Raw genomic sequence first — 9,976 nt, forward strand, 5'->3', positions numbered from 1 at the left:
TATTCTCAGACACCTGGCTATTCCCACACATCTTGCAGGAAGTTTGAGAACCTAAGTACATCTGCATCCACAACAGGGTTACGAAGATGGTGAAAGGCCTGGAGGGGAAGACGTACGAGGAACGGCTGAGGGCACTGGGCCTGTTCAGCCTGGAGAAGAGGAGGCTGAGGGGAGACCTCATCACAGTCTACAACTTCCTCGTAAGGGGGTGTCGAGAGGCAGGAGACCTTTTCTCCATTAACACCAGCGACAGGACCCGTGGGAATGGGGTTAAGCTGAGGCAGGGGAAATTTAGGCTTGACATCAGGAGGGGGTTCTTCACAGAAAGGGTGGTTGCACACTGGAACAGGCTCCCCAGGGAAGTGGTCACTGCACCGAGCCTATCTGAATTTAAGAAGAGATTGGACTGTGCACTTAGTCACATGGTCTGAACTTTTGGGTAGACCTGTGCGGTGTCAAGAGTTGGACTTGATGATCCTTAAGGGTCCCTTCCAACTCAGGTTATTCTATGATTCTATGATTCTATACCACTGTGGGACCCAGATGATGAAGTTAGCTACTTTGGCAACATATCTGTGCGTACCTTAATTTCATGCTAGGTCTATCCCAAAATTCTCAGCTGCAGAAAAAGGACATAGAACAGTTAAAGCTAGAAGATTTAAACCAATTAATGCTGGCTACAGAACTGGTCCAAATGTTATAACACCTAGAGCTTTTGGATGCCATTGAATACAACAGACCTTGAATTGCAAATTACGTGCAAAGATTATTGTCAGGGGTACTTATGGAGACCCTTTTCCACTCTATTATTTAATACCATCATTAAAATTTCAATATATTTTTTCTTTTCCAATATTTATTTCTTTCCCTTCCCATTTCTTTGTTTTTAAACAGTTTCTTTCATATCTTATAATCTGTGGAACAATGGCTATGTTCTTATCAGTTTTATGCAGTGAAGACTGCATGGTCCACTTGCCAAGTCAATTCTGGCATTCCTGTAATGCCTCCCTAGAGTCATGGCTGGCACAAGGACTCAACCAAGGGCTAACTTTCACCATCTCTGCTGCAAAACAGAAAAACAAAAAAAGTGTTCATGTTTTCTAAATGTTGAAGTCATCTAGCAGCACAGAAAGGGATTTGAGAAAAAATAATCAGATAAATAAAATACTCTGGTAGATTAAGGTCCATTTTAGTGAGATGTCTATTTTTTTCTGTGCCTGTATAAAAAGCTCACATGATGCCTAGTCATGTGCTTGTCCTTAAGTGCGTGTTGCGCATAAGAAGTGAAAGTCGTAATTTCTGCTGCAACGTTTGCCTTCTGGGTGGGGAAGTCCCCAGACTTGTGCTGATAACTTTGCTCTCTGACTGCTTGCATTCTGGGACACTGTGCAGTCAGGCTTCTCTGGGCTAGCTTTAGGACATTGTTGCTCCTCCTTTAGATTTACATTATAGGAATAGGTCATGAATGACCTTGTGAAATATATGATATACTTACAAAAATCTTTTACTATACATAAGGAGTGACTGCTGGCCATTTAATCAGTTGTAATCACTGTGCTCAAGAGTTTTGCCCTAGGGTTGGGTGTGCAATGTTTAAAAGACTTGATTGTCATACCTGAAGGGAACTGGCAAAGCTCACCACAAATTCACTCACTGCTTTTACCCTTTCTTTGCAGGGAAATTAGCCTGTACCTAAGCCTGTGTTCCTGTGAATAGATATGTTCTATAATGAAGCCTGTTTGAGTGAATATCTTTAAAGTCAGTTCTAAATTACACTCCAAATAGCACAGGCCTCTCCTTAACTGATTTAACTGTGTAGTGAGTGAGTAGGTGGTGGAGAACAGAGTAGGAAAATTGAAGAAAGAATGCAGGATAAAGAGAAGGAGAAAAAGTTGTACTACTTGGGGCTAACAAAGTCAGTAAATTGTGTAGATCTAGATCATAGAGATACATATTTGCTTCAGAGGAAACAGAGGTTTCCTACAACTCAGGTTTCAAACTGCCCTTTGCAGCTATGGTCATTCCAGTTGTGGTTCAGGTTCAAGCGATTTTCCCTCCCTAGTTCCACTGTACACCTTCTATTTATCACTGCAATCCTTTCTTACACTCCCTGCAATTCCATACAGCCTAGACAAGGAGAGAGGCAAGGCCACAATCATCCTGCTTCATATATTACAGTAGACAATAGGCACATGATGGTGCACTCTGAAGGAGTAAACTGGTGAAGTCTGGGTTTATGTCCACATCTACAACTATATGACCCAATCTGTCCCATCAGATGTATTTCATTGCATTTGAAGCAAGAAAGGGTTGGTTACCAGGAGTTGTTCAGCAGCTTTAGCTCAGAGGACTCAGGCTCTATGAGCTATCAAGATGATTTTCTGATGTTTTCAAAAATTTCACTTTCCTATCTTGCTTGCTTTCTGTTAACACAGGAAAAAAATAATACAGATTCTCTACCTAAGGGTAACATTGTTCATATGAAAAAAAAAATGCTTCTTACAGGTCTCTGCTTGGCACTGCGTAGTACCAAACAGCCCGGACAGACTGGCCAGGATAATTGTCAGTGCTGTAAAAACAAGATTTGTAATAACACGTAAATAGTTCTGCAAATAAGAAATTATGTCATAACACAATTGGCTTGGCTTTTGCACAAAGTTCTGCACCTGACATGAATCACTTCAGTGCGTAATCTAGTAACGTTCTCTCTTTTTGAAGTTGTGTTATATAAAAGCTTTTATGAGGCATGGCTAAGCCAGGAACACCGTGAGGACTGAATGTTCATGACACCTCAGTGTATTATGCTCAACTGAGAAAGTGCACAAGTAAAAACAACATACTGTATTCCAATTCTTACTTGCATCTAAGTGAACAATGTCATAATTAGCAAATGGTAACATCAGCGTGATTTTAACAGTAAGGGCTGTGTAGGGATGGGCAGAGCCCTTTGAACAGAATCAGAAAGCATGTCCATATTGTGCAAGTATATGCAAAGCAGAGATCCTGAGCTAGCACATATCCAAACTGGTCTGTCTGCATGGCACAGCAGAGTGCCAGGTTACCAGCTCGTGTCTTGGAAACAGGATAGAAGCATCCATGTGATACCACACCCAGGTAATGAGCTTGGCAGCACGGTGCTGACACGGCCATCCTGCTCCTGATTCCAGGGCTTCATTAGCTCAGGCACACATGCAATGTGCTGCGATGTGCGGTAGGGATAGGACCTGAGTTATGTGGAGCTTTAGGCCAAGCACAAAATGGAGACTCTGACTGAGTCAAGAAATGCAACTGATCTAGTATTGGTAGAAAAGGACAAAGAGGTTACTTTGGACAAGGGAAGCCAGTGATAGAAGGTTAATACATTAATAGAAGTCGTAGGGTGGGGACATAATTCTACTCAGCAATAGGCCAGCACAAAATGTGTGCATATATATAGAAGCTAAGTAAGATATGGTCTTGTACTGGCTCTTTTCAGCAGAGTGAGATTCATCCTCAAAGAATAATTGAGTGAAATTGTCAATACCTCAAACTGTTTTAGGACATCACAATTCAACCTCTATGAGAAATTGGGGCTCTTTTATTCCCTTCCTTATTGCTTATTCTCAAATAAAGGATTTTCAATGCTACTTGGAAAAAAAAAAAAAAAAAAAAAAAAAAGCTTTAAAATGCCTTGTATGAAAGATCTAAATTTTTAAATAGCATTTCAAAAGTTTCAGGCATCTTGGAACTCCTAATTATTTCCTGTGCAATCATGAATATCTTGTCTTTATAAAATCTGAGAACTCTTACATAAGCCTGGTGTGAATTGCTGTGGCAGAAGATAAACCCACTGGCTGGTGTGGTTTTGCAAACTGATTAAAGCTGCATTTAGATTGTGGTACGTCTCTATGGAAATGAATGCCAATGAATGACGGAATGCTTTGTCAAAAAAAATTATAATTTAAAAAAAAAAAAAAAAAGTGCAGCTGCCTTAATTATTAGGAATAGTAGTTCATCATTCCATACAAGAAGAAGAGTTTAAATCCTTTTACTATTGGAGCTGGAGATCAAATAGTAATTTGCTGGCTGTAAAGTAATTAATTCCACTAGTTGAGAAAGAAATTTTGTAATGTAATGACTAGATGTTTTAGTGTATTTACATTATGTTAAAATCAGTCCTTTCTATAGTATCACAGTGTGAAAAAAATCAAAAGCCTGATTTTTGTTCTTAGGTGTATAGGAATAAACATTCCTACAGATTTAACCGTTCCTGAATATTAAAGATAAAGGGTCATACCATTTATTTTCTTCTTTCTAAGCCACTTTGAAGTATCAGGAACATCCAAGATCTCAGTACAGCTCACATTCCCCATCTCCAGTCCAGCAAATGTAGTGTCAGAGCACTGAACTACTGTACCTACACATCAAAGATTACTTTCCTGCTGAATGGGCTGCTCTCAGGAGTTTACCCTGAATCTGAACTCCCCTGAATACCGAGTAGGTATTCTTCCTACCAACCAGATGAAATTCCTATTTCCTATTTCCCTGCTAAGCTTCCTGAAATGAATCTACTATAAGTAAAGATGTTGTGAAAATCACACAGTCACTGCATTTTCCATTTTTTATAGATATATAAAAGAAGTTAGAGAGAGAGAGAGAGAAAGAGTGAGAAAGAAAGAGAGAAAATAAAAAACAAAATCAAAAGGTCATCTTTCTGTCTACATTGCCTCTGATTTGTCAGTTCTTATGTTACTTCCTCCTGCCATCTGTTTATAACTTCCTTGTATGAAGTGTCATACCACAAATTTATATGACCCACTTAACACGTACACAATTGCTTCAAAGATTGCATTACTAACCATCCTGGTTTTCTAGGTCATAAATTCAGATCCTATTTTTACATTTGCCTTTGTCCTACTTAGAAAAATGAACAGCCCACTTGAAGCTGTGCATGTAAATTACACAGATGACTGTAAGTTGACTTCTGCCTAACCTGCAACCTTTCAGGGGAGTTCCAGAGCTCTGCATTACTTCCCTGAATTCAGCTTCTCTGTCTCCTTACTTAAAATGTATAACCTAAGGAACATGTTGAGGGCAAGACAGAAGTCACAAGTCATTGCTGTAACCATAGCAGAGGACAGTGATCATGACATGCACTAACCAATGCAAATGGCTGATAAATCTGGCAAATCCAAAACCTCCACAGTCATGGAAAACTTTAGCACAGCAAATTCTTCTGTTGTCTGGTTCTAGACATTCCTACAGGTTCCATTATCAATTTCGGTGCCATCTTCTCAAGCTTCCTTTTAGAGACTTTGTGGAAAACCTGGCTTGATATTCATACATATTACTGAAATGTACTTTAGAGATGTTTTGTTTAATTTCCAAAACAGTATGTGATTTTGCTGTGCCTAGCAAAGCAAAAAGAGTCAGTATGTCCAAGCTGTGCCTCAAATTCAGAAAGGACACCAAGTGCAGCCACATTAAGGCACAGGATTTCCATCATATCATTACTGTATCACTAGATTAAAGCTGACATTACTGCATCTAGTACAGTGCACTTTGGGCAGTAGAAATGTTTGGGTTTTTTTATGGAACTCTATAACAGTTTCCTAATGGTCATGAGCTTCCAGTATACCTTTCTACTGCAGCAAGAGATTTTATAGTTTAGATAGTGTTCTTTTTCTGTAGCCTCACCTCCTATTTAGTACCGCAGAACTCAGCATGGCTCAAAATAGACGTTGGTCAGCAACGCTTAGGTGAGTTACCCTAAGATAAACAGAAACTAGGCATAGCTCATTGCAAACATTTCAGGAAATGGGGTGTGAACAGTGTCTGCTTTCTATATTGGTGGTTCTCTCTGTCATGAGTTGAGACACAGTGTTATGATTCAGTTTTATGTAGCAGGCCCTGCATATTCCTGCTGACATGTTACAGGTATGCAGAACAGGTAACTTTGAAGCAAACTGCACAGCACCAACAATACAATTATTTAAATAATTGTGGAACATCCTATATTGTATTGAGCTGTACTGAACATGTTTTGCTACATAAATTCATTGTCTGTCATTCAGAAACAAATTCTCTCTTTGACTAAAAGAGACCGTGAACTGCTTCTGTTTGCATGTATGAGAATTACTACCTTGCCAGGTACCATTTTGGAGTCTCACCTGAAGACGCTGTCATTGCTCCTACTGAGGGGCCCTCTGATTAATCACTAGTCTCATTGGAACTGAGTTTGGGAAAAAATGAAGAAGTTTTAAAATTATCATGTTATGAGCAAGTACTTCAAAACCAAGCAATCTCACAGCTTTGTGAAACAGGACAATTACATTTTAAATATATTACTACAAAAAATACAACATTCAGTATTTGACTGCCCAACTGAAGACTGACTTATTTCTGTATGCATACAAAGGAATCTTTTTATCTAAGGAAGGAAATATCAGTATTTCACCTGAAATACTTGGAAGTCTGATTTTTAAAGTGCTTTCCCACAGAAATAGATGTCACAAAATCATTATGGTTGTGATACAGTACAGACACACACATGCTCTCACCCAAAAACACAAGAGCTATGGCATCTTCTAAAAGTTGTCCCATGCTTTCAGGTGCTGTTCTCAGCCTGGGACTTGCACTGCAGAGCACACATCAGCCTCTGCCCAAAAGAAGGAACAAACTAAGAGAAAATCCTAGAAAACTGAGAATGACAATGTTTTTCTTTGCCAAAGAAACTCATATTCATCCTGATCTACCTCATAAGAAGTCCAAATGATCCTGATGACTATCAGCAGAGTGGTTTAAAAACTCTGCAAATACAATTTTATATTTTAAAATTGCAATTGTGGATTTTATATATTATAAATATATACAATATTTACAATCTTTTAAAAAAAAAAATTGCAATTTTTTATTGTAAAATTGCTCATATTCTATTGTATTCCCAATGATTTATATAGGCATTATATGACTCTTAGCAAGCAAATAACTGAGTATTTGTATTTCCTGAGTATGAGTATTTCCTGATTTTTGAAAATATTCATGTTCTTGTTTGGGCACAAAATGAACTTCAGCTATGTGTATGCAATATACAGAGACTGTGACTCTTTTCAAACAAGTTTCCCAAGGACAGTTTATTTATTTATTTAAATATATGAAGTGGCAGGCTTTAAATGATCTATCTGTAAATAATGCACCTCTACAAAAACATGTGCAAGATTACTAACTTATGTTAGAACAGAAGTTTTTCAGAGCTTCTTGTTGTGCCTTCACTACATTTTTCTGTTGCCAAAACTGCTTATTTTGCAAGTTTCAGTCTTGTGCTTATCTCTTCTCCCAGCATTTACAAAAATGTCATACCTGACTCTTATTTATTTTATCTGTTACAATCAGCCTTGCTTGTCCCTCCCACAAACAAAACCACTTTCAGGAAAAGATGACGTGGTTATTGTTCTGAATATTATTTCATAAGTGTCATTACCACGTAGCATATGAAAGCCCAAGTATGTTACAACAGTGGACTTGGATAAACTTGGAAATTTGATAACGTTTTTACTTTTTTTTTTTGTTGTTCTGATTACACTGGTCCAGTTATAGTCCTGTTTTCAAAGTCTGAGTCCTTGAGAAATCATAGCACAGTAAAAGGAGAACTGCATAAAACTTGGAAATTAAAATATCTCAAGACACATTTTATTCCAATCTATGTTAAAAATATATAGTTTCAGACTTTCCAGAAATGTGACATTCCCTACCAGGTTGAATTTTTCTAGCATAACCAAGTAATTTCTGTATTTTTTTTTTCCCAAAATCAAATGCCCTGGACTATGTTAAGAATCATGCACTCTGGGAACAGAGAATTGGGTATTTGAAAAAAGAGATGTCACTAATTATTGTCTCTTGACTCTGATGACTAGAGCACAGCATCTATTATATAAATATGCAATATAAACATAAAAACATATATTAAGTTATGATCCTTAGACTGTGTACAGTCAAAACAGAGAGAAGTCCTTTCAGGCACAAACTTCATACTTGTGACCCCTTGTTTTCATATGGTATCATGCTTTGGAAAGTGTTAAGTGTAGATATCTTGAGAACAAATAACTCTCTGATGAATCAAAAGAAAAGTCCAGGATGCCTTGACCCTTAACTTAATCAAGGAATTTTATTAATAAATAAATAAATAAATAAATAAATAAATAAATAAATAAATAAATAAATAAATAAATAAATAAATAATACAGGCACTCACATGGCCTAATTATACTCTCATATATGTTAACCTTGAAACCACATATCATAAATTTAGTACTAATGGAATTATATGAGATATGATCAGGCTTCTTTTATTTAATATAAATGCTGATACATACTCATAGAATAATAGAATGGTTTGGGTTGAAAGGGGACTTTAATATCACCTAGTTCCAACCCCTCTGCAATGGGCAGGGACAACACCCACTAGATCAGGTTACTCAAAGCCCTGTCCAGCCTGGCCTTGAACATTTCCAAGGATGGGTCATCCCATTCTCTGGGCAGCCTGTTCCAGGGCATCACTGCCCTCTGAGTAGACCATTTCAGACTTTCTTCATAGAAGAGGTGTTCCAGCCCCCTGATCATCTTCATTTTGTGATTCATGGTCCTCCTCTGGACCTGCTCTAACAGTGTCACGTCCTTCTTGTGCTGGGGGCCCCAGACCAGGATGCAGCACTCCAGGTAGGGGCCTCATGAGGGCAGAGCAGAGGAGCACAATCTCCTCCCTCCACCTGCTGCCCACCCCTCTGTTGGTGCAGCCCAGGATGCAGTTGGCCTTCTGGGTTGCAGGCACACACTGCTGGCTCGTGTTGAGCTTTTTGTCCACCAGAGCCCCCAGGTCCTTCTCTTACGGACTGCTCTCAATGGGTTCTTCTGCCAGTCTGTGCTCATGTCTGGGGTTGCCCCGACCCAGGGGCAGCACCTTGCACTTGGACTTGTTGAACCTCATTCAGTTCATATTGGCCCACTTGGCCCACTCAAGCTTATCCAGGTCCCTTTGGATGACATCCCTTCCTTCTATTGTATTGACTGCACCACTCAGCTTAGTGTCATCTGCAAGCTTGCCAAGGGTGCACTCAATCCCACAGTTTGTGTCATTGATAAAGATATTAAACAGTATCAATCCCAGGATACACTCCTGAAGGACACCCTGCACATGAGGACAATATCCCAGTACAGTTCTCAGGCCATATCTCCCTGTTCCCACCACCTGTGCATTTCCTTCTTCTGCCTCAGTTGAACCAGCAGGTCCATGCTCAGCCATCCCAGTTTCCTGCCCTCACTTTCTTACACAAGGGGACGGAGAGTTCTACTGCTCTAAGAAAGCATCCTTAAAGAGTCGCCAGCTCTGTTCAGCTCCTTTGTTCCTAAGGACAGCGTTGTGAGGATCTCATCCACTAGGTCTTTAAACAGCTAGAAGTTTGCTCTTCGGAGGTTCAGGGTCCTGACTTTGATCTTTGTCAGGCCCATATTCCTCCAGATCACAAACTCAGCCAGGGCCTAGTCACTGCAGCCCAGACTGCCTCCAGTCTTAACCTCTTTAATAAGTTCATCTGCACTGATGAGCACCAGGTCCAGTAACTCTTCTACTCTGCTTTGTTTAATACCCAGACCAGAATGTTATCCTCAATGCACTCCAGGCATCTTGATCAGGCAGCCTGTAGTAGACCCCAGCCACAAGCTGCCTATAGTTTCAGTCTTTCACCCACAAGCTCTCAGTCTGTCCGTGGTTGTTTCTCAGAAGTAGCTCATTACAATCGATCCATTCCCTAACATGGTGGGCAACACCCTCACTCTTCCTTCCCTGCCTATCTCTTTTGCAAGGCTTGTAGCCTTCAATTCCAGTGTTCCAGTTGTGTGATTCGTCCCACCATGTTTCTGTGATAGCAATTAAGTCATAGCTTTCTAAATGCACCGTGGTTTCCAGCTCCTCCTCCTTGTTTCCCATGCTGTGTGCATTGGT

The sequence above is a fragment of the Anas acuta genome, chromosome Z, assembly GCF_963932015.1.
Source record: "Anas acuta chromosome Z, bAnaAcu1.1, whole genome shotgun sequence".
Taxonomy (NCBI): domain Eukaryota; kingdom Metazoa; phylum Chordata; class Aves; order Anseriformes; family Anatidae; genus Anas; species Anas acuta.